The following is a 24,402-nucleotide window of genomic DNA, read 5'->3' as shown; positions in this document are numbered from 1 at the left end:
ATTCCATGTGTGTCCTCTGGGGGAAATGGGAGCCAAACCAGGGGCGTCGCCAGACATATTTCACTGGGGCACGTGCCCCACTGTTGATCTGCAGTGCCCCAGTAAAAATTTCACCAATAAAAAAAAACGCTTCAGAGTTTTAAGTCTACATAACATAGACAACAGCGCACATACTACTTAGTATGGTAATTGATTGCTACTGTATTCACTCCACGAAACAGTGAGCACATGGCTACTTAATATGGTAATTTATTCACGTGTGGATCGAGACTTCGTTTGAGAGAGAGAGAGAGGGGGGGGGGGGGATTCGAATCACTGCGTGAGGCAGGTAAAATTAGCCAACAACAATTTGTTAATTACAATGTTTTGATTTTGATTTGATTCAAACTGTAACTCGTAGATGGATTTAAGAAAGTTTTTCGCCCGCAGCAGGGAAGAAGCGAGGAATGAGAGATGTAAGTGAAGTCCTAGCTAGCTAGGCAACATCATTGTCTTAAGTTGATGCTAAGTTAGCTAACGTTATTCCTTGTATCAAGACAAACATATTCATTTGCTGTACGAGCTGTCGGGGTATTTTCCAATAAACATGAAACATAATGTTGGTTATTGTCTGCTGGTTCTGCATCAATGATGATTTGGAGTAAGCATGTGTGAGTTGAGTGCTTCTCAAATGGTTTATCTTCAGGAAGAAAAACATTTTTCCATATCATCAAGTCGTGAGCCAATTTTTAAATCATTCAAGTTTATTTCACAGAAAAATAGCACAATAGACTTGTCTTGTTAATCGGTGTGACTTTGACTAAAATAATCTTGTTTTGTCACCAGAAAAATGGCTACAGCTAAAGCATCTGGTTTTATTTCCAGAAAAAATAGTAACATTTCTGTATTTGTTTTCAGAAAGATGGCTGAAAATATCGGGTTTTGTTGCCCCATTTAGATTTAAAAAAATATATATTTCCATGTCTGTCCTGAATCCTCCTCCAACTTGTTAGTCGGTTTGCCTTTTGCTAAAATACTCACTAATAGTCACTAGAAAAATGGCTAAAAATATCTGGTTTTGTTGCCACAATTTGATTTTTTTCTCCCTAAACTTTTTTTTTTCATGCACACATCTGACTGTCCCTCACTGAAAATGACACACAATCCACTTTTATGTCACGACCCAGCAGTTGGGAACCACTGGTCAACAGTTACTGTAATATTTCCATGTCTGTCCAGAGTGATTGACCACTTTGCAAAAATGAAAACGAGACGTTACAATTTACTTCTCAGAAAATGATTCCCTAAACAGACACACAACAGTTGTTCATTTATTTTACTACTGTGGCTTTATTGTTTCGTGTATATTTTATAGTTTTGTGTATCTGAAATAGGATTAGCCACATTGCCATAAATGGAAATTAAATAATATAAAAGAACCCAGAGAAGTAGGGGTGCTTTATTTTTTGTTTTTCTTTTGTAGATGTTAAATTTGCAGATGATTACTGCAATATATATTTCAAAAAGATTCATTGCTCTTCCTTTTTGCTTTTACCAGTAGCAGTTTAGAAGTCTGGAGTTAAAAAGTGCACAAGTATTTCAAATGCATTAGTCAATTTCAGGTGGTTAATCAAAGATCCATACAACATAATCTGATATGATTTCATAGTTTAAAGCACTATTTATGTTTTTTTTATGATGAATAAGTGCTAAAAATGTTTTTGCTTGCGCGCTTTGCACGCTCACATGAATTATTTGTGCCCCAGGTGTGCCCCAGTACAGTATTAGGTCTAGTGACGCCCCTGAGCCAAACTCATATTTGGACATGAGGCCTTCTGTGTGGGTGAAGGCTTTGGCCTTATGTGGAGTTTGCCAAAACAATATGTGTACACATGTGTGTGTGTGTATAAATGTGTATACATATATGTGTACACGTGTGTGTGTGTGTGTGTGTATATATATATATATATGTGTATACATGTGTATATATGTGTGTGTATATTTTGTTTGCTCATTTTCCTCGACTGGTGCACTGACATGTTTTTTTTTTATTTTCCATATGTAGCAAAATCTTCAAAGATACAAATAATTGCTATTGCAACATCTAGCGGACACATTTAGAACAGCAGTTTCTTTCATTCAAAAATTTCGGCTCATTTCTACAGTTAGCAAAACTCTTCCCGCGGGCCTGATAAAACCTTTCTGGCCTGCGGGCCGTACTTTTAAAACCCATGCTTAACATCAACCACATTTTTGTTTTTATTACCAACATAAACTAATTTTTTTGTGTTAAACTAACACAAGACATATACACTACAAAGACATTCAAGATTGTTTATTGTGTTATGCACAATTAAACAGTTAAACAGACATTTTGCCATACAATGAAAATCTTACTTTGCTCGTCCACCCTTCAACAAGTCACACGGTACTTCGCTAAAATGAAAATGAAAAATGTAATATACAAGGCAGAGTGAGTAAACTTAACATTATTGCACTTTCTGATTCACAGTCAACATTGGGTCACAGCAGCAGTTAAAAGTGTCTTTAGTGATCAAAGGTCTCAGCATACTCTGTAATGAATTTGTTAAATTGTTAATGAAAGAACTAAATTACAGTGATACTTCGGTTATTGCACGACCCAAATTTGCACCTAACAAACTAAGCTATTTGGCCACGTATCAGTCTGCAGATTCAAGTGCCGAAACAAACAAATAATAATACATTTGATACTTTTTCACTTTCAATACAAAACCGATACTGTATCTTTGAGTATTTTCCGATACCGCTCTTAATCTTATTTATACATACTCAATATCTTGTAGTGTGGAAAGTGACGATTGATTGATTGATTGAGTCTTATTAGTAGATTGCACAGTTCAGTACATATTCCGCACAATTGACCACTAAATGGTAACACCCGAATAAGTTTTTCAACTTCTTTAAGTCGGGGTCCACGTTAATCAATTCAAGGTATTCACAAAAGGTTTGATCAAGTGAAATTAATCAAAGAACAATGGGAGGTGTGAAAAACAATAGGCAAATGTATGTGCTCATTTGTTTTTTGGCGACACCTAATGGCGACTATAACTCATTAGGCCCTTTCTACACTAAGCCGGCTAAAGATATCCAGGGTAAATCCCACCTAACCTTATCCTTGTCCACACACACACACACAATGGTCGTTTAAGACCCCCTTCCCCCTCCGTCTGCAGGCACAATGCGACCTAGTAAAAAAAAATTGCGTGTAGTAGTCACCTCTGACCTGGAAGTGTATCTTTACCCTGTGTTTCAATGTAGACTATTGCCACATTTCTTTAACAGTAAACCTTGCTTGCCTCACCATCAGCAGCTGTTAGACTATTGTAGTGAATCACACCTGAGCCATCACACATGAAGCATATCTTTAATGGACGTGTGAAAGTAAACAATGTGATAAATAACATTTTACAACAACCAACAACAGGACACTGTGCTTGTAGCCTGAAATTGGCGGCCGTACTTGACCGCAACCACTTCATGGCTTCACAATAGTTATGGGGTACAAAACTAGACGTTGAGTAATCGCTCAACATACATGGCGGACAATAACTGACAATCCGCTGTGCTTGTTGAAATGCATTCGCTATTTTTCGTAGTCTTCCCTTGTGCACGGGGGCCTGCATTCCCGTTGTCCCTCCTTTGACAAATGGACAAAGTTTTTCGCTAAGTAGAATCACAGCTGACTAGGACATTCAAAAGGTCTCTTGCCGTCCCTCTGACACAACACGTTTGGTGACAAACATATCCCACTAGGCTCCCGTTCTTCCAGGCCTTATCCAATACCGTCGCTCAACATTGCTATGTTGCCGTCTGAGATGTGTTGTATCCCAAATAGTTGCAGTTGCCCGTAAAGTCAAGCGCATATTGCAGTAAATTGAATGAGGCGGGAACTTTTGTTACTGGATAATTTCTAATAAATATATCTGTTACATGCAACTTTAATTTTTTGATACTTGTTTGTACTGACATTAGTGATTGTTTAGACTGCAATAGTGCTTAATTAAGGACACTCATTACGTATGTCTAGCTTGAGTGCTAGTGTGTGCTTAGCTGTTGTGTAGCTGCTAGCTCATAGTAGCCTGCAACCTACCATGTTTACCTTTTTGTTAATGACTTGACTAAAATACAAGAAAAGACCATATTGCTAATATGAGGACATTTAGATTTTAACTGACTATTTAGCTTTGCACAAGTATCTGAGATCTGTGATTTTAGATGCAGGTTGATATCATTGTTTTTATTGGACCGGTATTTAATATGAACATCGAATCAGGAAACCCCTAATAAAAATGATAGTAATAATAAAAATAATAATTATGCTAGTACATGACTGAAAAATTAGCCATCAGGGTGCCAGACATAGTTTAATATAAATTTAAGGAATTATTGGTAGGTGTACAATAGAAGCATCCGTGTGGTCTTTGCCAACAATCGTCATCAATAAAAAAAAATAAGTAAAAGATGTCAATTTAAAGGCCTACTGAAATGAGATTTTCTTATTTAAACGGGGATTGCAGGTCCATTCTATGTGTCATACTTGATAATTCCGCGATATTGCCATATTTTTGCTGAAAAGATTTAGTAGAGAACATCGACGATAAAGTTTGCAACTTCTGGTTGCTAATAAAAAAGCCTTGCCTTTACCGGAAGTAGCAGACAATGTGTGGGTGATGTCACCGGTGTGAGGGCTCCTCACATCCTCACATTGTTTATAATCATAGCCTCAAGAAGCAAGAGCTATTCGGATCGAAAAAGCGACAATTTCCCCATTAATTTGAGCGAGGATGAAATATTTGTGAATAAGGAAAGTGAGAGTGAAGCACAAAAAAAAAAAAGTGACTGCTACGGGCGGCAGCAGTGTGAGCGTTTCAGATGTAATTAGACACATTGACTAAGATAATGTTTTAATAGTGTTTTAGTGAGATTGTAAAGGCATACCTCAAAGTTGGATGGCTGCGGTAAACGCCAGTGTCTTTGATGGAAGCCATGGAAGAGCCAAGCTCACAGCTGCCTTTTTTGACAGTTGCTGCAAGAGGAGGTCCAGCAATCCACTGATGTCTCCGGTAAGAGCCGACTTGCTGGTTGACGTAGAGAAACATGTTTGCTTGACTGTGTTAAAGCTTCACAACAAACAAAGAAACACCGGCTTTGTTTCGGTGCTAAAGGCAGCTGCAATCCACCGCTTTCCACCAACAGCATTCTTATTTATAGTCTCCATTATTAATTTAACAAATTGCAAAAGATTCAGCAACACAGATGTCCAAATTACTGTGTAATTATGCGATGAAAAGAGACGACTTTTAGCCGTAAGTGGGCTAATATGTCCCCTCCAACCAATAACGTCACAAGCACGCGTCATCATTCCGCGTCATCATTTCGCGACGTTTTCAACATGAGACTCTGCGGGAAATTTTAAATGTGTCATTTAGTAAACTAAACCGGCTGTATTGGCATGTGTTGCAATGTTAAGATTTCATCATTGATGTATAAACTCAGACTGCGTGGTCTGTAGTAGTGGGTTTCAGTAGGCATTTAAATTTTTAATTTCATACATAATTTGTTATTTGCACATTGTGTTCTGCATGTAAAACTACAATTCTCTTGTAGTTAGTGTCCGCCCTGAGATCGGTAGGTCGTGAGTTCATACCAAAGACTATAAGAATCGGACACATTACCTCCCTGCTTGGCACTCAGTATCAAGAGGTTTGAATTGGGGGTTAAATCACCAAATGATTCCCGAGCGCGGCCACTGCTGCTGCTCCCTGCTCCCCTCACCTCCAAGTGGGTGGAACAAGGGGATGGGTCAAATGCAGAGGGTAATTTCACCACACCTAGTGTGTGTGTGACTATTAGTTGTACTTTACTTAACATAAAAAATTTGATTCGTGATAAGTGTCGGGAAAAGATTAATGTAATTTTCATCTTTTCTTGCTGGTCTTCTTTATTGTGTCTGGCTTGTCTGCTATGCATGTTATTTGTGTACAGTATTTTCCCCAAGACATGTGTAACTCTGACAAAAGAAATAGACCATAAACATTTAGTGGAGAAGCTTTAAAAAAGCTGGCCTCTAAAGTAGGCATGATAGCGTGGACACAAAAGGTATTATCTGTGAGGACATGACTTTATGTAGACCAGGTCACTGAAGGGGTCTTTTGTCACCTTTTCACCCCGGTGAAATCTAATGAGAATACATCACGGGATCAATTTTACCGGTCAGTGCCAAAGTATCGCAACCCACTGAAGCGAGGCGTGGACGCCGAGGGAGGTTTTAATCTCATGCAAATATCCTCTGACTCACGGGAGTGAAACCCAGGCAACCAGCGTTTGCTTTTGCCCTGATTGTCTCATTAAACTGACGCGCTTACGCTTTGAATCCATGGAGACTGCGGGCGTCACGTTCCTACTGAAATGTTGTTTTTTTTTATTCTCAAACCACTCCCATCTCGCTCAGAGCATTTCTCATGCTTTTGTTGATTTTCTGATTCGGCCGTGATTTTGAGCCTTCCTATCGTGGATCACAAGTGGTCTCAATTTCCGGTCGTTTTGTTGAACATATTTGAGTAGTAGTAGATTTTCTCATGACATCCACTATAGGCTTTGGTCCAAATGCTTTGGAAGACATACTAAATAAATAAAATAAATAAATAAATATCCAAGTTTTATCATCATTAATCAATGACTTATGAACCCTGAGAGATGTTTTTCTTGCTCAAAATTTACAAAATTGTACTCAAGTAAGAGTAGTCTACCCTTGAGAGTAATATGACTTAAGTAAAAGTAAAAAGCAATCAACTAGGAAATTACAAGAGTAAAATTGTATGGTGTATGTGTGCTAATAATTTACCGCACCGGACTAAAAGCTGCAAATACATACGTTGTGAAATGTGTTATTTCCACGGGAATATTTTCTAAATTATTACATACATGCCTTAATTGTTTCTAAACAGTGTCTGTAACACAGCAGTAAAACGGCTAACCAAACAAAACAGAAGTCCTCGTCATGGAGATATGTGTGTATATATATATATATATATATATATATGTATATATATATATATATATATATATATATATACACACATATATATATATATATAAAGTATATAATCTTTATATACTTTATAATCTTTATATACTTTATATATATATATACTTTATATATATATATATTTATCATCGATGTTCTCTACTAAATCCTTTCAGCAAAAATATGGCAATATCGCGAAATGATCAAATATGACACATAGAATGGACCTGCTATCCCCTGCTATCCCTGCTATCCCTGCTATCCCAGTAGCATATGCTTGTCTCAAAGATTAAGCCGTGCAAGTGCAAACGAGTTTGACATTGTATATATATATACATACATATATATATATATATATATATATATATATATATATATATATATATATATATATATATATATATATATATATATATATATATATATATATATATATATATATATATATATATATATATACATACACCGAAAGGACAAGATCACAGGTACAAGTGGCCAAAATGAGTTTCCTCCGTCGGGTGGCGGGGCTCTCCCTTAGAGAGGGTGAGAAGCTCTGTCATCAGGGAGGAACCCAAAGTAAAGCCGCTGCTCCTCCACATCGAAAATAGCCAGATGAGGTGGTTCGGACATCTGGTCAGGATGCCACCCGAACTCCTCCCTAGAGAGGTGTTTAGGGCGCGTCCAACCGGTAGGAGGCCACGGGGGAAGACCCAGGACACGTTGGGAAGACTATGTCTCCTGGCTGGTCTGGGAACGCCTCGGGGATCCCCCGGGAAGAGCTGGACAAAATTGGCTAGGGAGAGGAAAGTCTGGGCTTCCCTGCTTAGGCTGCTGCCCCCCTGACCTGATCTCGGATAAGTTGAAGAAGATGGATGGAGGATATATATATATATATATATATATATATATATATATATATATATATATATATATATATATATATATATATATATATATATATATATATATATATATATATATATATATATATATATATATATATATATATATATATATATATATATATATATATAAACACACGTATGTATAAAAGCGCTGCCGTTGTGTCCTTGGGCAGGACACTTCAAACCCTTGCCCCCGGTGCCGCTCAAACTGGTGAATGAATGACGAATGAATGATTGGTGGTGGTCGGAGGGTCCGTAGGCGCAAACTGGCAGCCACGCTTCCGTCAGTCTACACCAGGGCAGCTGTGGCTACAGATGTAGCTTACCACCACCAGGTGTGAATGAATGATGGGTTCCAACTTCTCTGTGAGCGCTTTGAATATCTAACAATAGAAAAGCGCGATATAAATCTAATCCATTATTATTATTATTATTATTATATATATGTGTGTGTGTGTATATGTGTGTATATATCTATACAGTATATATGTGTGTGTATGTATACCTTCTCATTCAATGTGTTTTCTTTATTTTCATGACTATTTACATTGTAGATTGTCAGTGAAGGCATCAAAACTATGAATGAACACATGTGGAGTTATGTACTTAACAAAAAAAGGTGAAATATCTAAAAGCATGTTTTATATTTTAGTATCTTCAAAATAGCCATCATATGCTCTGATTACTGCTTTGCACACTCTTGGCATTCTCCCGATGAGCTTCAAGAGGTATTCACCTCAAATACTTTTCACTTCACAGGTGTGCCTGAAGCTCTTCGAGAGAATGCCAAGAGTTTTTTTTTGTTTTTTTTTCTGCGGTAGTCCGCCCATCCATTTTTCTACTGTTTGTCCCTTTCTGGGTCGCGGGGGGTGCTGGAGCCTATATCAGCTGCATTCGGGCTGTTTTTGGTGAAAACATTAAGAGAACCACTGCCCTAGAGTTACAGGAGCGTGCATTGAACTATGTGAGAAATTTCAGGCAACACAGTCAGCGTGTGTATGTGTTGACAAATGTTGACGCTTTTGTGTGCAGCAATTGAGGAGTAGAAGCTAAAAGTATGTAAACATTATCTTCATGACTGTAGATACTTTCACACAACAACAAGTTATTTTCCCACTCCTATGTGAGTATAACGTGTGTTTGTGCCATGAAATATGAATGCAATAGCGTTTCCCCAAGCCAGAGGCTTGGAGGCCCGCAGATATGTTAAATTATGGAGCGGGTTGTAGTAACTTACCTTAACCATCATTCCCACAGCTTGCGTCAGACTACACGTTCTCCACTCGGTATATTCTTGCTTGCATGCGCCCCCTCGCCCCACGGTTTCTTTTCAATTCGCTTGTACGATAACCATGCCATAACTCAATGGAGCGGCTGATAGGAGTCTGGCATATATTGTGTTTTTAGGAAATGAAATGCTACCATTTTATGAGTTTCTCTTATCTGCTCTTAATGTTGCTGTCGCACCTGCGCTGTCCTACCTAATCTCTCTCAGGCTTCAACACACTGTGTGGGTAGTGCACATGTAACGCTTTGGATAAGAAATGTGCGGAGGACATTGGGAGATAGGACTACTGGAGTTCAGGAATGCTCCTGTTTTACACATACATACATATACACACACACACACACACACACACACACACACACACAATATATATATATATACTGTACATACATGTTATCTCCCACATCTGATGAAACTGTGAATGTCAATACTCCAACTTACACGTCCGATGTCATTCTTCACATCTGATGAAACTTTGACTGTCAATGCTGTCCCACTTACACAACTGGTGTAAGCAGTCTCACCACCCATCCATTAAAGGGTTTCCAGAGGGAACCTCCTACACCACCTGGACCAAACAGTCAAACAACAAAGACATACAGGTGCTCTATTGCAGTGTTCCTTAACCATATGGCCATTATCTATTGTTGCCCCCCCCGAAACCCCACCCCCAAATGTTTTGGCAGTAATGACAATATCAAACAATCAGGAGAAATCTGTAGCTTAATGTCATACATAAGTATATTCGGTGCAAAAAATATATCTAATGTCATATTTAGAGCAACCTGAGGGTTCCTGGATCAATCCCCACCTTCTACCAACCTAGTCACGTCCGTTGTGTCCTTGAGCAAGACACCTCACCCTTGCTCCTGATGGGTCGTGGTTAGCGCGTTGTAGGTTAAACCCCCCGCCATCAGTGTGTGAATGTGTGAGTGAATGTGGAAATAGTGTCAAAGCACTTTTGGTACCTTGAAGGTAGAAAAGTGCTATACAAGTATAATCCATTTATTTAAAGTGGTGAAGCTCTATTTTCTTTCCAACTTTCATTTTATTGAGTTTTTTTTATGGAACCTATGACTCCAGCAACCCCGAACGGGACAAGCAGTAGAAAATGGATGGATGGATGTTATTATTTATCATTCATTTTAATTGTGTTCGAATGTATTTATTTTAGCACTCCATAATTGTATGTAATAGTTTTTTTCATCAGTTTTATGACTCCTTTCTGGTGCAGTATATTTGATTAGTGTTTATTTTTCTAATCAACCTGACCTAAGCCTTAAAAATATGTGATTAACACAGGCTTTCATAAAATTTGACAAGGTTGTTAACTGTAAGAAGGTTAGATATGATTATTGAATACAATTTAAAATCAAGCGTAAGATTACTAATACAGTGTTAATATTTGAGTGGGCCCTGGGCCCCTCTGTACTGGAAAAGTTTGGCCCCGAGGTTAAAAATGTTAAGAAGCCCTGTTCTATTGGATTCTGGACAAAGTGTAGGACAAATAGTACCTTCATGTGTTAGGAAGTGCTGATACATGAAGGTACAGTCGTCAAGAACCAGAAGGGACCCAGGACCCACTGACAATAAGTTATATGGAACAGAAAGAGATCTTTGTCCCCTGAAGACACCAGCTAGGTTCCCCCCAAAAGGAGCGTTGACTTTGCGATCATGGCGGCCTAACCTACAGCCTGCTTTTCTCTGATGTTTACGACAGACGCTAATTAAACAAACGACCAAATCGGTTATTTCCATTCAAAGAGCCCACAAAAGCCACAATTTATTAGAACGACTTTGAGGCACATTGTGTTAATGACGGCGGAAATCAAGCGAGGGCCGACGAGATTAGCTCGCCGTCAGCGTTAAGTGGAACTGATGTACACAAAGACAGCGGCAAATTAATGGAGAACAAAAGAGCCCGTGGCGGATTTCTACTCCTCCTCGGAGCGCTTATCTCTCGCCCCGAGGCCGGGTGACATTGGTTTTATTGCCGCCGTCGTCGAGCGGCGGATGACGAGACTGATGAGGGAAAGTGCTGACGAGGGCGAGAGGGGTTGGGGGGGCGGCGGGGGTGATCAGTCACCAGCCGGGCACCGGCCATGGCCGCTCAAGGGTGCAAGGACGCCCGCTTCGGTCACGTGATCGCTTGGACTAGGTGACCTGTGACAGCAAACAAAAGGGGGAGGGGCCGGAGTCAAACATGAAAACAAAACGAACCCCACGCTTCCTTTTTATAACCAAAATATTGACACACGTATGTGACCCAATACTTTTGTCCATGCATGGGATTTGGCTGCTGCGGTGATGAGTTGACCCCAGCTTGAAGGTTACGGCGCCCTCATTAATACATCTTTCACACCCGCTTTATTGGTGTGCCAATGATGTAAGTCATGGATGTCCATGCTTGAGTACACTCGATGGCAACTTAATAGCCACTGTTTAAATAATTAGCCTTTCATGGGACTTCATCCTATATAGTAGTATTAATACATGTCCAGTGGCTTGATTACTGATAGGAATATATTAGGGATGTCCGATGATGGATTTTTTTTGCCGATGTTCGATATTCCGATATTGTCCAACTCTTAATTACCGATACCGATAACAACCGATATATACAGTCGTGGAGTTAACACATTATTATGCCTAATTTTATTGTGATGCATTAAACAATTTAACAAGGTTTTCCAAAATAAATCAACTCAAGTTATGGAAAAAAATGCCAACATGGCACTGCCATATTTATTATTGAAGTCACATAGTGCATTATTTTTTTAACATGCTTCAAAACAGCAGCTTGGAATTTGGGAAATGCTCTCCCTGGGAGAGCATGAAGGGGTTGAGAGCAGCGGGGGTGTATATTGTAGCGTCCCGGAAGAGTTAGTGCTGCAAGGGGACCTGGGTATTTGTCCTGATGTGTTACGGTGCAGCTATTCTCCCGAAATGTGTTTTTCATATTTGTTTCAGTGTTAAAGTTGTTTATACGGCCACCCTCAGTGTGACCTGTATGGCTGTTGACAAAGTATGCATTGCATTCACTTGTGCTTGTGTGAAAAGCTGTAAATATTATGTGACTTGCCCTCTAAGGTTTATTGCCGCCTTCCGCCCGAATGCAGCTGAGATAAGCTCCAGTAACCCCAAAAAGGGACAAACGGTAGAAAATGGATGGATGGCGCTCTCTACTTTATCCTATGCCCGTGTACACAGCGGCGTTTTAAAAAAGTCATATATTTTAATTTTTGAAACCCATAATTCTGAAACCGATACGGATAATTTCCGATATTACATTTTGAAGCATTTATCGGCCAATATCAGACATCTCAAGAAAACATATTGTTTTATCACAGACTATGGTTAGTTTTCCACATTGTTTTTCAAATTTACCTTAGACTCCTGACATTTCAATTAATCAATTCAAGTGTGTTTATATAGCCCTTAATCACAAGCACAAACCACACCAACAAAAACTCCAGAAGCCTGAAATGGGGAAAAAAATAGAAACTTTTGGAAGGGGACGCAGATGTGGGGACTGCAATGGACGCCATGGAGGGTGCAGTTGTTGAATTATTCATGATATTGTGAGAGCCCGGTCCATTGGGGAGCTGGCTTAGGGTCGCAGGGGGTCTTCTTCCATGTCGTAGTGGAGTGGTCCACACTGGGTCATGACTTAGAACAGCCTGCACCTCCTCCAGACTGGTATCTCCCCACAGATTATCTGTGGCCACCTGGTAACCTTTCCATGCAGGAGACGGGGGCAGAAAAGAGAAGCGGCAGGTCAACTGGTCATTTCAAAATTATGTATATTAGTATTTAAACATGTACTGTATAGAATCAAATACATACAATACAGTACATATAATTTATAGAAATAGCATAGTTGCAATACATTTTTACATCAATTAATTTTGTAAATTGTTTTTTTAAACTATACACCCTCACACGCTGAAATCTATGTACATAGTTTCGGTTTGTGTTATCATTTTTCTTCATATCCTGTGGAATGTGTATATTTTAGTGGAATATACACCAGGGTGTATATTATTCTATACACTTATTTAACTTATATACACTGTTTAACAGTGCAGAGGGTGTGGAAATGTCCAAGGCTGGTCCCAAACCCAGACAACTGCATTAGAAAGGTGACAAAAAATTATTTGAATTTAAAATAAAAAAAATATTACATTCTGACTTACCGGTATTTGTTTTTTTTCTGTTATTATTGTCATTATTTTTGCTCTAATTTCTTTTTATTAATTCATCCTTTTTTCATTTTCAATTTTGTATTCTTAGCTTTGTGTGCAATTTTTTTGGTAAACTTTTCTAAATTAGAACAAAACTTGCTCTGTGATTGACTGTCGACCAGTTCTTGGTGTACCTCGACTCTCCCCTGAAGTCAGCTGGGATAAGTGCCAGCTCACTTGTGATCTTAGATAGTACAACATGTATGAATGAAGAGAAAAACATTTGGGTAGGATTTCTTACTAACATAAGTTTGGATCAGGTTTATAATCTATGAAAAAAAAAAAGATACCATCAAACATCACCAATTAAAAGTTTAAATGTGAATATTTTTTTATCACGGCAAGCAAAGATTTTAACACTTTATTTTTTGTTTTGTACACCAAAAAACACTGTTTTTGTGTAGATCTGATTTAAATAGTGTTTTTTGTCACACAGTCTTGATTATTGAACGTTTAATCAATAGATTTGTCACATTGACACTTTGCTTTAATTAAATGCACAACCCTTGTGCCTCGTTTTGGCTGGTTTCTCTCCAGACTGGCCCATCCCTATACAAGACTGTGGATACGTAAACTGTCAATAATTAAAGGGGCACTTCAGATATAATTTTACCGCAAACATATTTCTATAGCCCCTTCCTGCCGCGTCACTGATAAGAATAAAACGGCAGCATTCCCAAGATTGTCATTGTCCCCTGTAGTGCTGGGCTCAAATCCCGGTTAGAGATTTGCCAAGAACAAATGCAATTTTGCAGTTTAGTCAAGTTATTTTTTTTTTTTTGCACTATTATTCATCATTCATTTGTTTTAGTACAAAACATGCATCAAATTATAAAAATTGTTTCACATCAATAAAAAAAGTGTGAAAATCAGTGCTCAAAATTGAAATGATTTGCTTCTATAAATAAGTTCAATGATTTGGTAAAATTGCAAACAGCTGAAACTAAGTACAAAGCAAACTATAACCTGTTACCCAAGAATGTACAACAATTCTTTTCAACTTAAGAGGTGAAATATAACCTGAGAGGCAAAACTAATTTAAAACATTCGTACAACACTCAAAACCTTTAGCATAACAATATGTGGAATTAAATTATGTAATGGATTGAGTAAAGAAGCTAAACAATGTACTGATATGATCCAGTTTAAGAGGTTGTTCAAATTAAAAGTGCTTACAAAGAAGAATAATTATGAGAAATACCTTCAACCTTATTTAAAATTGGATATTCTTCATTTCAGTATGTTTATCATGACTGACTTCATTATACAGTATATTGCAAGAACTGCTGTATTAACCATCCCACTGTTGTCATTGTGTTACAAAAAGAAGTCCGTAAATGAACGTATGGATTTGTAAACGCTCTGAAGTGGGAGGGGGGCATGATTAAATAAGCTTAGCTTCTTCCTACTTCTTTTCGCACATGAAGTAAACAGAAATAATGTGAAATTGTGTGATGTATTATACTGTAAATGTGTTCATGTTCAAAATAAATTAAAAGACATAACCTTGTGATTGCCGGCATCCTCTGTAGTAGACATTTGTTTTTGTTAGATTTTTATTTATTTATTTGTTTACACATTTCTACGGACAATGGCGTGGAACACCGCAGAGGCCACCACATCGTATATCTTTTTGTCGTTGTTGTTTTACTTTAGTGGTTGTGTGTAGAAGTGGCTGGTTGCATCAGTTCTGCTTTTTTAATGTCTTTAATGTCCTTTGAGTTCTTTGATGTTTGATGCTCTTACATGTGTGCAAGAAAGATGTGTGCTATGGCTATGAGTTGTTTTTTTCTCTTGGCCTCTGTCTGGACCCCCTATCCAGGGGCCCCGGCTCAGGCCATTTTTTTTTTCTGACCTTACCCATTGTTTACCTGTATCTCAGCTTTTTTTAAAAAGGGGTGCCGGAAGTTGGCAGACCCATCAGCAATCCTGTTCTGTCTCCCTGTAATGTTGGTCTGATCTTGAATGGGATTGTGCTGAAAATTTTAATTTCTCCTTGGGGATTAATAAAGTATTTTTGATCTGAGCCCCAAAAGGGACATGGAGGGAAAAAAAAATGTTCTGTGAGATGTCTCAACAGGTTTTTTTTCCATATGTCAATGAACCGTAAGTAAAACAGACACAGCGATGGTGAACCGGAAGTGAAACAGACAAAGCGATGGAGGAGCCTACCCATCATCCGTGGGAGAAGTTTATTGATTTCTATTTAAGTATTGGCCTATCATATAAAGACATCAAATTGTATTATGGTCCCATAACAGAGGAGAGATGAGGGGTACGTTTTTTTGTGAGATCTCGCAAAAGTTTTTTTTTTCTTATGACAGTGAACCGGAAGTAAAACAGACACAGCGATGGTGAATCGGAAGTGAAAGACACAGCGATGTAGGCGAATACAGGAGCCTACCCATCATCTGTGCTCTGTTGTAGGACCATAATATGATTTGATGGGTTCACCATCGCTGTGTCTATTTTACTTCCGGTTCACTGACATAGAAAAAAAAAACATATTGCGAGATCTCGCAAAACAACCATGTCCCTTTAGGGCATGGGTGTCAAACTCTGGCCTGCTGGCCAAATTTGGCCCGCCGTGTAATTTCACTTGGCCCTTGAGGCAATATCAAATTAACAGTAGAGCTGGCCCGCCGCTGTAACACCGCATTCACCGCTAACACTCTTACTTGCCAACCCTCTCGATTTTCCCAGGAGACTCCCGAAGTTCAGTGCCCCTCCCGAATTTCATCACGGACAACAATATTTGGGGTGGGCTTTAAAGGCACTGCCTTTGGCGTTTTCTACAACTTGTCTCCACGTCCACTTTTCCCCTATACAAACAGCCCAGTCACATTTTATATGCGGCTTATACACACACACAAGTGAATGCAAGGCATACTTGGTCAACACCCATACAGGTCACACTGAGGATGGCTGTATTATTAAATTTAACACTGTTACAAATATGTGCCACACTGTGAACCCACACCAAACAAGAATGACACATTTCGGGAGAACATCCGCACCGTAACACAACATAAACACAACAAAAGAAATACCCAGAACGCCTTGCAGCACTAACTCTTCCAGGACGCTACAATATACACCCCCCACTATCACCAAACCCCGTCCACCTCAACCCCACCGACGAAAAGAGGCATTCCATTTTTTATTTAAACTTTATTTGATATGCCATTGATATTTTTTAATTATTATTCTTTGAAACTCGATTTTGTATGTCACTATAAAGTTATATAAGCCTTGCTTGTTCAATATTCAATGCAAAACTTGTTTGGGCCCCTATTAAAAGGTTAATTTGTTCAACCTCGGCCCGTGGCTTTGTTCGGTTTTAAATTTTGGCCCACTCTGTATTTGAGTTTGACACCCCTGCTTTAGGGGCTCCGCACATTTCTAGAAAAAACATACCAAAAACAAATGTCCACTGCAGAGAACACTGGCTATCAGGATTACAAATGTGATCATTAGTAAGTGCTGACTGTACATTTTCTCCATGTGAATCGCAGGTCACAACTAATTGCATTAAAGTATTTTTTTTTTTTAATAAAAATTGGAAAAACCCTATGCCGTGCCACCTCGCGACTCGTGTGAGCGTATCAAAGGTGGCACAACAAAGCAGCTTTAGTGCTCGAGCGCTCATCGCGTAGTGAAATGAATTATCAGTATGACAAAGCTGCGAGGTGACCAGTGTTGACTTCATTATAGCTCATCTCCATATGAACACCAGCGCCCACGAGGCCTTCAACCTTCTCCCAAATTGAAAACTAGCGCTTCACCAAGTCTGACAGTCCTATTGTCTCCCCGCGGTGTCGTATCTGATGATGGCGGTGACGTCTTTGTGCAAGAGCCTCTCATTAAGTTGCCACAGGACTCTGCGGATGTTTGAGGTCCATCGTGGTCCGGTCTGGAGCTTTTGAGTGCCGCATCATCAATCTTCCTTTCACGGAAGAGTCGAAGTATCTTTAGCCTCCTGGCAGGCAGAAAGGGTGGTCGATCACTTTCGGTGGCTTCCGCCCACTCGTCTAATCACTTGATCGGAGCTGAGCTTGTCGTGCAACGGGTGGTGCGTCATCAGCTGGGACTGATTGGAATGTTCTCCAGGGTGGAAGTCAATCTGCGCAGTGTATTGTGCTGCTCTGCCACCGCCAGGAAATCAACGAGTCTGCATTGGCTTGGCTTGAACAAGCTTATTGAAGTAGGGCGGAATTCTTAATACCGCCCAAACCGTTTTTGTAGCACATTAGTCAATATACTGTATACTGCTGACTATGTTACATGTGTCCAAGTTTCACGCATTTTGTGTTATTCCTCATGATAAAATGTTTTTTTACGCACAGGGCATCAACGCTCTGTCAGGGGTGTCAAACTCATTTTAGATCGGGGGCCACATGGAGAAAGATCTACTCCCAAGTGGGCCGGACTGGTAAAATCACGGCACAATAATTAAAAAATAAAGACAACTTCAGATCGTTTTCTTTGTTTAAAAATGGAAAAAACACATTCTGAAATTGTACAAATCATAATGTTGTTGGGTTGATTTTTAATAGTGTATATATACTTTGTCATGCACCTGGGGAAAGGTTGCTTGGCAACACTAAATTGGCCCTAGTGTGTGAATGTTGTCTGTCTATCTGTGTTGGCCCTGCGATGAGGTGGCGACTTGTCCAGGGTGTACGCCGCCTTCCGCCCGATTGTAGCTGAGATAAGCGCCAGCGACCCCAAAAGGGAATAAGCGGTGGAAAATGGATGGATGGATACTTTGTCATATTAATATTTTCTGAATAAATTGTGTGATAACGTTCATCAGTCAACTCATTGGTGTTAATTTTCCATCCATCAAGATAAAAGATTATACCAATCAAATTACAATATGTTATTTATGTGGTTAGATCATTTTTCACGACTAACATGTGGTTTATTTTGTACATATGGAGCATCATCTATTAAGACACATTTAGATCAGCTGTTATGTCATAACTTTTATGGACAGAATTTCTAGGCGCGGTCAATGCGTTGAGGGGTTCCGGTTTGGTGACCGCAGGATTAGGTCTTTGCTTTTTGCAGATGATGTGGTCCTGATGGCTTCATCTGACCGGGATCTTCAGCTCTCACTGGATCGGTTTGCAGCCGAGTGTGAAGCGACCGGAATGAGAATCAGCACCTCCAAGTCCGAGTCCATGGTTCTCGCCCGGAAAAGGGTGGAGTGCCATCTCCGGGTTGGGGAGGAGACCCTGCCCCAAGTGGAGGAGTTCAAGTACCTAGGAGTCTTGTTCACGAGTGGGGGAAGAGTGGATCGTGAGATCGACAGGCGGATCGGTGCGGCGTCTTCAGTAATGCGGACGTTGTATCGATCCGTTGTGGTGAAGAAGGAGCTGAGCCGGAAGGCAAAGCTCTCAATTTACCGGTCGATCTACGTTCTCATCCTCACCTATGGTCATGAGCTTTGGGTCATGACCGAAAGGAAAAGATCACGGGTACAAGCGGCCGAAATGAGTTTCCTCCGCCGGGTGGCGGGGCTCTCCCTTAGAGATAGGGTGAGAAGCTCTGTCATCCGGGAGGAACTCAAAGTAAAGCCGCTGCTCCTCCACATCGAGAGGAGCCAGATGAGGTGGTTCGGGCATCTGGTCAGGATGCCACCCGAACACCTCCCTAGGGAGGTGTTTAGAGCACATCCAACCGGTAGGAGGCCACGGGGAAGACCCAGGACACGTTGGGAAGACTATGTCTCTCGGCTGGCCTGGGAACGCCTCCGGATCCGCCGGGAAGAGCTAGACGAAGTGGCTGGGGAAAGGGAAGTCTGGGTTTCCCTGCTTAGGCTGTTGCCCCCGCGACCCGACCTCGGATAAGCGGAAGAAGAAGGATGGATAGATCAGCTGTTTCTTTCATTAAAAAAAATTTGGGTAAATGTTCATACTTAGCAAACTTATCACGCAAGCCGGATAAAACCTGTTCGCAGGCCTGATTCGGCCCTCGGGCCGTACGTTTGCTCTATAGGGTTCTTTAAGGCTACAATGACTAGGACATGATTATGGCAATCTGTTATTCGAGGGGTGTCCCAAAAAAATCGATTTTCGAATGAATCCCGATTCTTATATAAACATTTTTTGATCAATTAAAAAAAATCTAAAAGCAATTTTTTTTTACCCCTCAAAATTTGTCCTGTACGGTTAGAATTCTATTAGACAAAACCCGTTTTCTTATAAGTAATATAGACACTTATCAGAGCTGTCTGTTTTATGGAGGAATGTAGTTAATCATAGAACTGGCTAGTGTTGTACCGATACCAGTATTTTGGTACCGGTACCAAAATGTATTTTTGATACTTTTCTAAATAAAGTAAACCGCAAAAAATGGCATTATTGACTTTATTTTAACAAAAAATCTTACAGTACATTAAACATGTTTCTTATTGCAAGTGTGTCCTCAAACAAAATAGTGAACATACAAGACAACTTGTCTTTTAGTAGTAAGTAAACAAACAAAGACTCATAATTAGTCTGCTGACATATGCAGTAACATATTGTCATTTATCATTCTATTATTTTGTCAAAATTAAGGACAAGTAGTAGAAAATTTATTATTAATCTACCTGTTCAATTACTGTTAATATCTGCTTACTTTCTCTCTTAACATGTTTTATCTACACTTCTGTTAAAATGTAATAATCACTTAGTATTCGGTTGTTTGATGCTTTACATTAGTTTTGGATGATGCCACACATTTGGGTATCGATCCGATACCAAGTAGTTACACGATCATACATTGGTCATATTCAAAGTCCTCATGTGTCCAGGGACATATTTCCTGAGTTTATAAACATTGATATAAATGTTAAAAAAAACTAAAGATGATTTTGTGATGCTAAAAAATATCTATGTAATCATATTAGTATCAACTAGGTACGCTCCTGTATTTGGTATCATTACAGTGGATGTTAGGCGTTGATCTACCAATGGTGTTTGTTTACATTCTTCATTAGTGGGACCCCGGTGAGCTACGGTGTGTAATGAAGCATGTCTAGCTATTCTTTGACTGCAGGGACTAGGAATAGAATATTAATGATAACCGCGGTGCAACTTCCGTCGGTTGGTATTAGTTGGTATCAAAAACAGTGATTGATTACTGCACGCATGTACAATTTTCATGTTTTAAACATTTATTTTCGTGTCAAAAAAATCACTTCCATGTTTTTTTTATCCATCCATCCATCCATCCATCTTCTTCCGCTTATCCGAGGTCAGGTCGCGGGGGCAACAGCCTAAGCGGGAAACCCAGACTTCCCTTTCCCCAGCCACTTCAAATATCAATAGAAATATGATCCAAACAAAAATTTGAATGCTCACTTCAGCTGCAGGTACTCGCTGTTCCTCTCGCTTAAACGCCACAAGCACCGAAACAAGCTCGCTAGTTCGAGAACCATCAAGCTAGCTTACTTGTCACCTCGGTTCGCTCGCCGAGCCAAAAAGTTGACAGCTGTCCACTTTGTTGATCATCATATTTGCATGATTACAATCTGAACACTGATAATTCCGACCAGTTGTACTTCGAGAGTATTTCTTAGTCGCCAGCGAGCAGCTATAATTTTGACGTGACAGATCGTAAACAGAGGTCACAACACCTGAAGTATATTACCTGAGGGGGCGTGGCTACAGGATAGAGTTCCCAAATGGGAAATGTTTCCTGAGTTTTGCACATTATAGAATTTTACATTACATTTGTATATATGCATCAGTGACGTGCTGTCAGGGGAGGCAATTGGGGCAGTGCCTCACCTGCCACCAGGTGGCTTAACCATGAGATGTTCCAAAACGAAGTAATAAAATAAAATAAGTTTTAATATTTATCTTTTGGTTAATGCTTTCTGTGTGATTTTGGTGTGGTTCCTGTATATTTTGATAATTTTCATGTTCAAAATCTCGGAAATTTCATATTTCCTGATCAAAACAACGCAGCAGATAAGTGGGGCAGACACAGGTGGTGCATCCACGGCTACTTACAGTGTGTATTGGGCGTGTGCGTGCGAGGGTGCGCTCTTTGTTGCTACGTGGAAAAGGCAGGTCTTGAGGCTGCAAGTACCTCTGCCTCAAGGTAGGGGGCGATATATTGTCAACTTGCAGTTCAATGCCTCTGCAGTACTCTGACTCGCCGCACTGGGAGAAATAGGGGCGCTCGAGCTAGCAGACACAGGTCTCTCCAGCAGCAGCCAGCCTTTTTTTTCTTTTCTTTTTTTTTTACTGCAAACATGGCATTTTTATTAGAGTAAGCCAGCGTTTTTAGGTGTTTTGTCGGATGCAAAAATGTTGTTTAGTTTCTTGGAATTAAATGGAATTAAATGAAATTTTCTGCCAATATGGAGGGTTATATACTGTATCCAAGATTAAATAGTTCTCTAAACTGGACTTTAAGACAAAGTGAATGCAATCATACAAAGGACATTTTCATGGAGGATAGCTATTGCTGCTTCAGATAGAAATACAAAAAGGCAAATTACACTCACAATACTTGATTTATTTTGTTAAAAGCAAATGGAACCAACAACTATTTAATAAAAACTTTATCAAATAGTTTTTGGACCCATTTATCATATTATAATATCATTATGATAACGTTTTTATGAATGCGAATAACTCCCTTTTTTTCCCTGTAACTCTAATGTGCAACCTAAATCAACAATGACTAGAGCTACACATATGAATTTAAGTTAAAAAAAAAAAAAGTATGTATGCCTCGCCTGGTGTTTAGTTTACCGCATTTCACTGATATATATATATATATATTTTATTTCAGACCCAGGGGGATTCATATCACAGAAGAAACACATACTACAACATTTAAAAAAAAATTAAGACATAAGAAATGTTGTATTTGTTTAAGGACAATGTGCAGTTACATTAAAACAATGGCTGTACCACATTTAGCACCATACTAATTTCCACCTGTAGCCTTTTTATGGCAAATTTAGCATCCACACATAGAATGACACAATATTAAAAATACATAACATAATTCAAATGTCATCATTCTACATGACTATTGTTTTGTAATTAAATCACTTCATGTCCTGGTGCTCTTGTTTTGTGAGTATTTCCTGTTTGATCGCTGTGTTTTGAAGCACCTTTACTTTCTGTTCCATGGTCTACCAGCACACCTGATGCTCACTGTTAACTAATTTTATATCCAGTTCCACCTGGATCCCTCCAGTGCAGGATCATTTTATTTTGTAGACTGTTGCGTGGTGTGCCGTGATTGTTTGTTCCCTGCTTCCTGTGGGAATTAAACCTAGTTTTACTGGCTTTCCATTCTCCGCACCCCTGGGGTCACGTTGCAAGCAACGCTCACCAGACCGTGACTAAAATGTTATCCATGATGCATGAGAAACACACATGCAAAATAGTGGGTTATCTAACAGTGTATCGATTTATTTTAGCTGTTAAAGAATAATTTGGTCAAAAGATCACTGCTTGTAAAATAGTTTTTGAGCACATTCAACATATATACAGCGAAATTAATGTGATAATTTCGGTCATGATAACCGTGATATGAAGAGTTCATATTGTTACATCACAATTTGCTGCAAAATTTCTATTCAGCTGTGAGTCAACATGTCCTTTGTGATAGTTTTAGTTTGGTTTTGCAGCCTCACAGCCTTGTCAATTCCAAAGCACGTACAGAAAATTGCAATTATAGCATAGCTTTAAACGCTGTCACCATGACAAATGTATGGCTGTGTCTCAAAAACAACCATACTATTTATTTTTGTAATGCAGCTGAACTTTTTCCCCTGATTATTTCAAGTCTAAAGAATATTAGTTTTTTTCCTTTTTTCTGTCGATTTATTGTGTTTTGTGTACTTCCATCCATCCATTTCTACCGCTTGTTCCCTTTGGGGTCGCGGGGGGTGCTGGAGCCTATCTCAGCTACAATCGGGCGGAAGGCGGGTTACACCCTGGACAAGTCGCCACCCCATCATAGTGTTTTGTGTACTTCAATTAATGCCAAAGCGGCATAGTAGTTTTGAATTGGATTTCCTGTGGTGGGAGACAAACACTTTTATTTTTGCCCTTGGACCTATCAAATTTCGTGTTTACCTTTTTTATATAAACTGTGGACTCGAGATGTCACGGTATGAACATTTATTATCACGGTTATTGTGATCAAAATTATCACGGTTATCATTATTATCGCTGTATTTTTAAATGTGCCCAAAATCTTAATAAACTACTTAAACTGACATTTTAAATAAGTTTTATTAAAAAAAAAAAAGTTAAACGTATGTATGTACCTCAAGTAGAACTTTGAATGCACATTTGAAAGCAATTCAAATGTTGTTTTTCAAAATAAAAACATAACGGCGTGGCGCAGTGGGAGAGTGGCCGTGCGCAACCCGAGGGTCCCTGGTTCAAATCCCACCTAGTACCAACCTCGTCACGTCCGTTGTGTCCTGAGCAAGACACTTCACCCTTGCTCCTGGTGGGTGCTGGTTGGCGCCTTGCATGGCAGCTCCCTCCATCAGTGTGTGAATGTGTGTGTGAATGGGTAAATGTGGAAGTACTGTCAAAGCGCTTTGAGTACCTTGAAGGTAGAAAAGCACTATACAAGTACAACCCTTTTTTTTTTTTTTTTTTTAAATAAATTAAAATAAATGTAAAAATTGTGCAAGAGGGCACCTTATGGACATAAGACCTAACTGCACTTTTTGTCCATTTAAATAAAAATAGTGTTAATGTATGAGATATAGTCTTTTGATATATTGATTGAAACTTTTATTAGTAGATTGCACAGTACAGTACATATTCCGTACAATTGACCACTAAATGGTAACACCCGAATAAGTTTTTCAACTTGTTTAAGTCGGGGTCTACGTAAAATAATTAATGGTCTCATACATAAGGCTGCCAATTATGGTCA

The 24,402-nt window shown here is 39.2% G+C and overlaps 1 long non-coding RNA gene across 1 annotated transcript in view; it reads left to right on the top strand.

Moving 5' to 3' along the window:
• LOC133536785 (uncharacterized) overlaps positions 1 to 17,953 on the top strand; it is a 208,731-nt gene extending 190,778 nt beyond the window's left edge. Inside the window, exon 4 of the long non-coding RNA XR_009802545.1 lies at positions 17,832 to 17,953. This is a non-coding gene — a long non-coding RNA (uncharacterized LOC133536785). The remainder of the gene's footprint in view (positions 1 to 17,831) is intronic.
• The last annotated feature ends 6,449 nt before the right edge of the window (positions 17,954 to 24,402 follow it).

Source organism: Nerophis ophidion, linkage group LG18 (assembly GCF_033978795.1).
Source record: "Nerophis ophidion isolate RoL-2023_Sa linkage group LG18, RoL_Noph_v1.0, whole genome shotgun sequence".
Taxonomy (NCBI): domain Eukaryota; kingdom Metazoa; phylum Chordata; class Actinopteri; order Syngnathiformes; family Syngnathidae; genus Nerophis; species Nerophis ophidion.
Note: the sequence above shows the minus strand (reverse complement) of the source record. Positions and strands in the feature narration are given on the sequence as shown.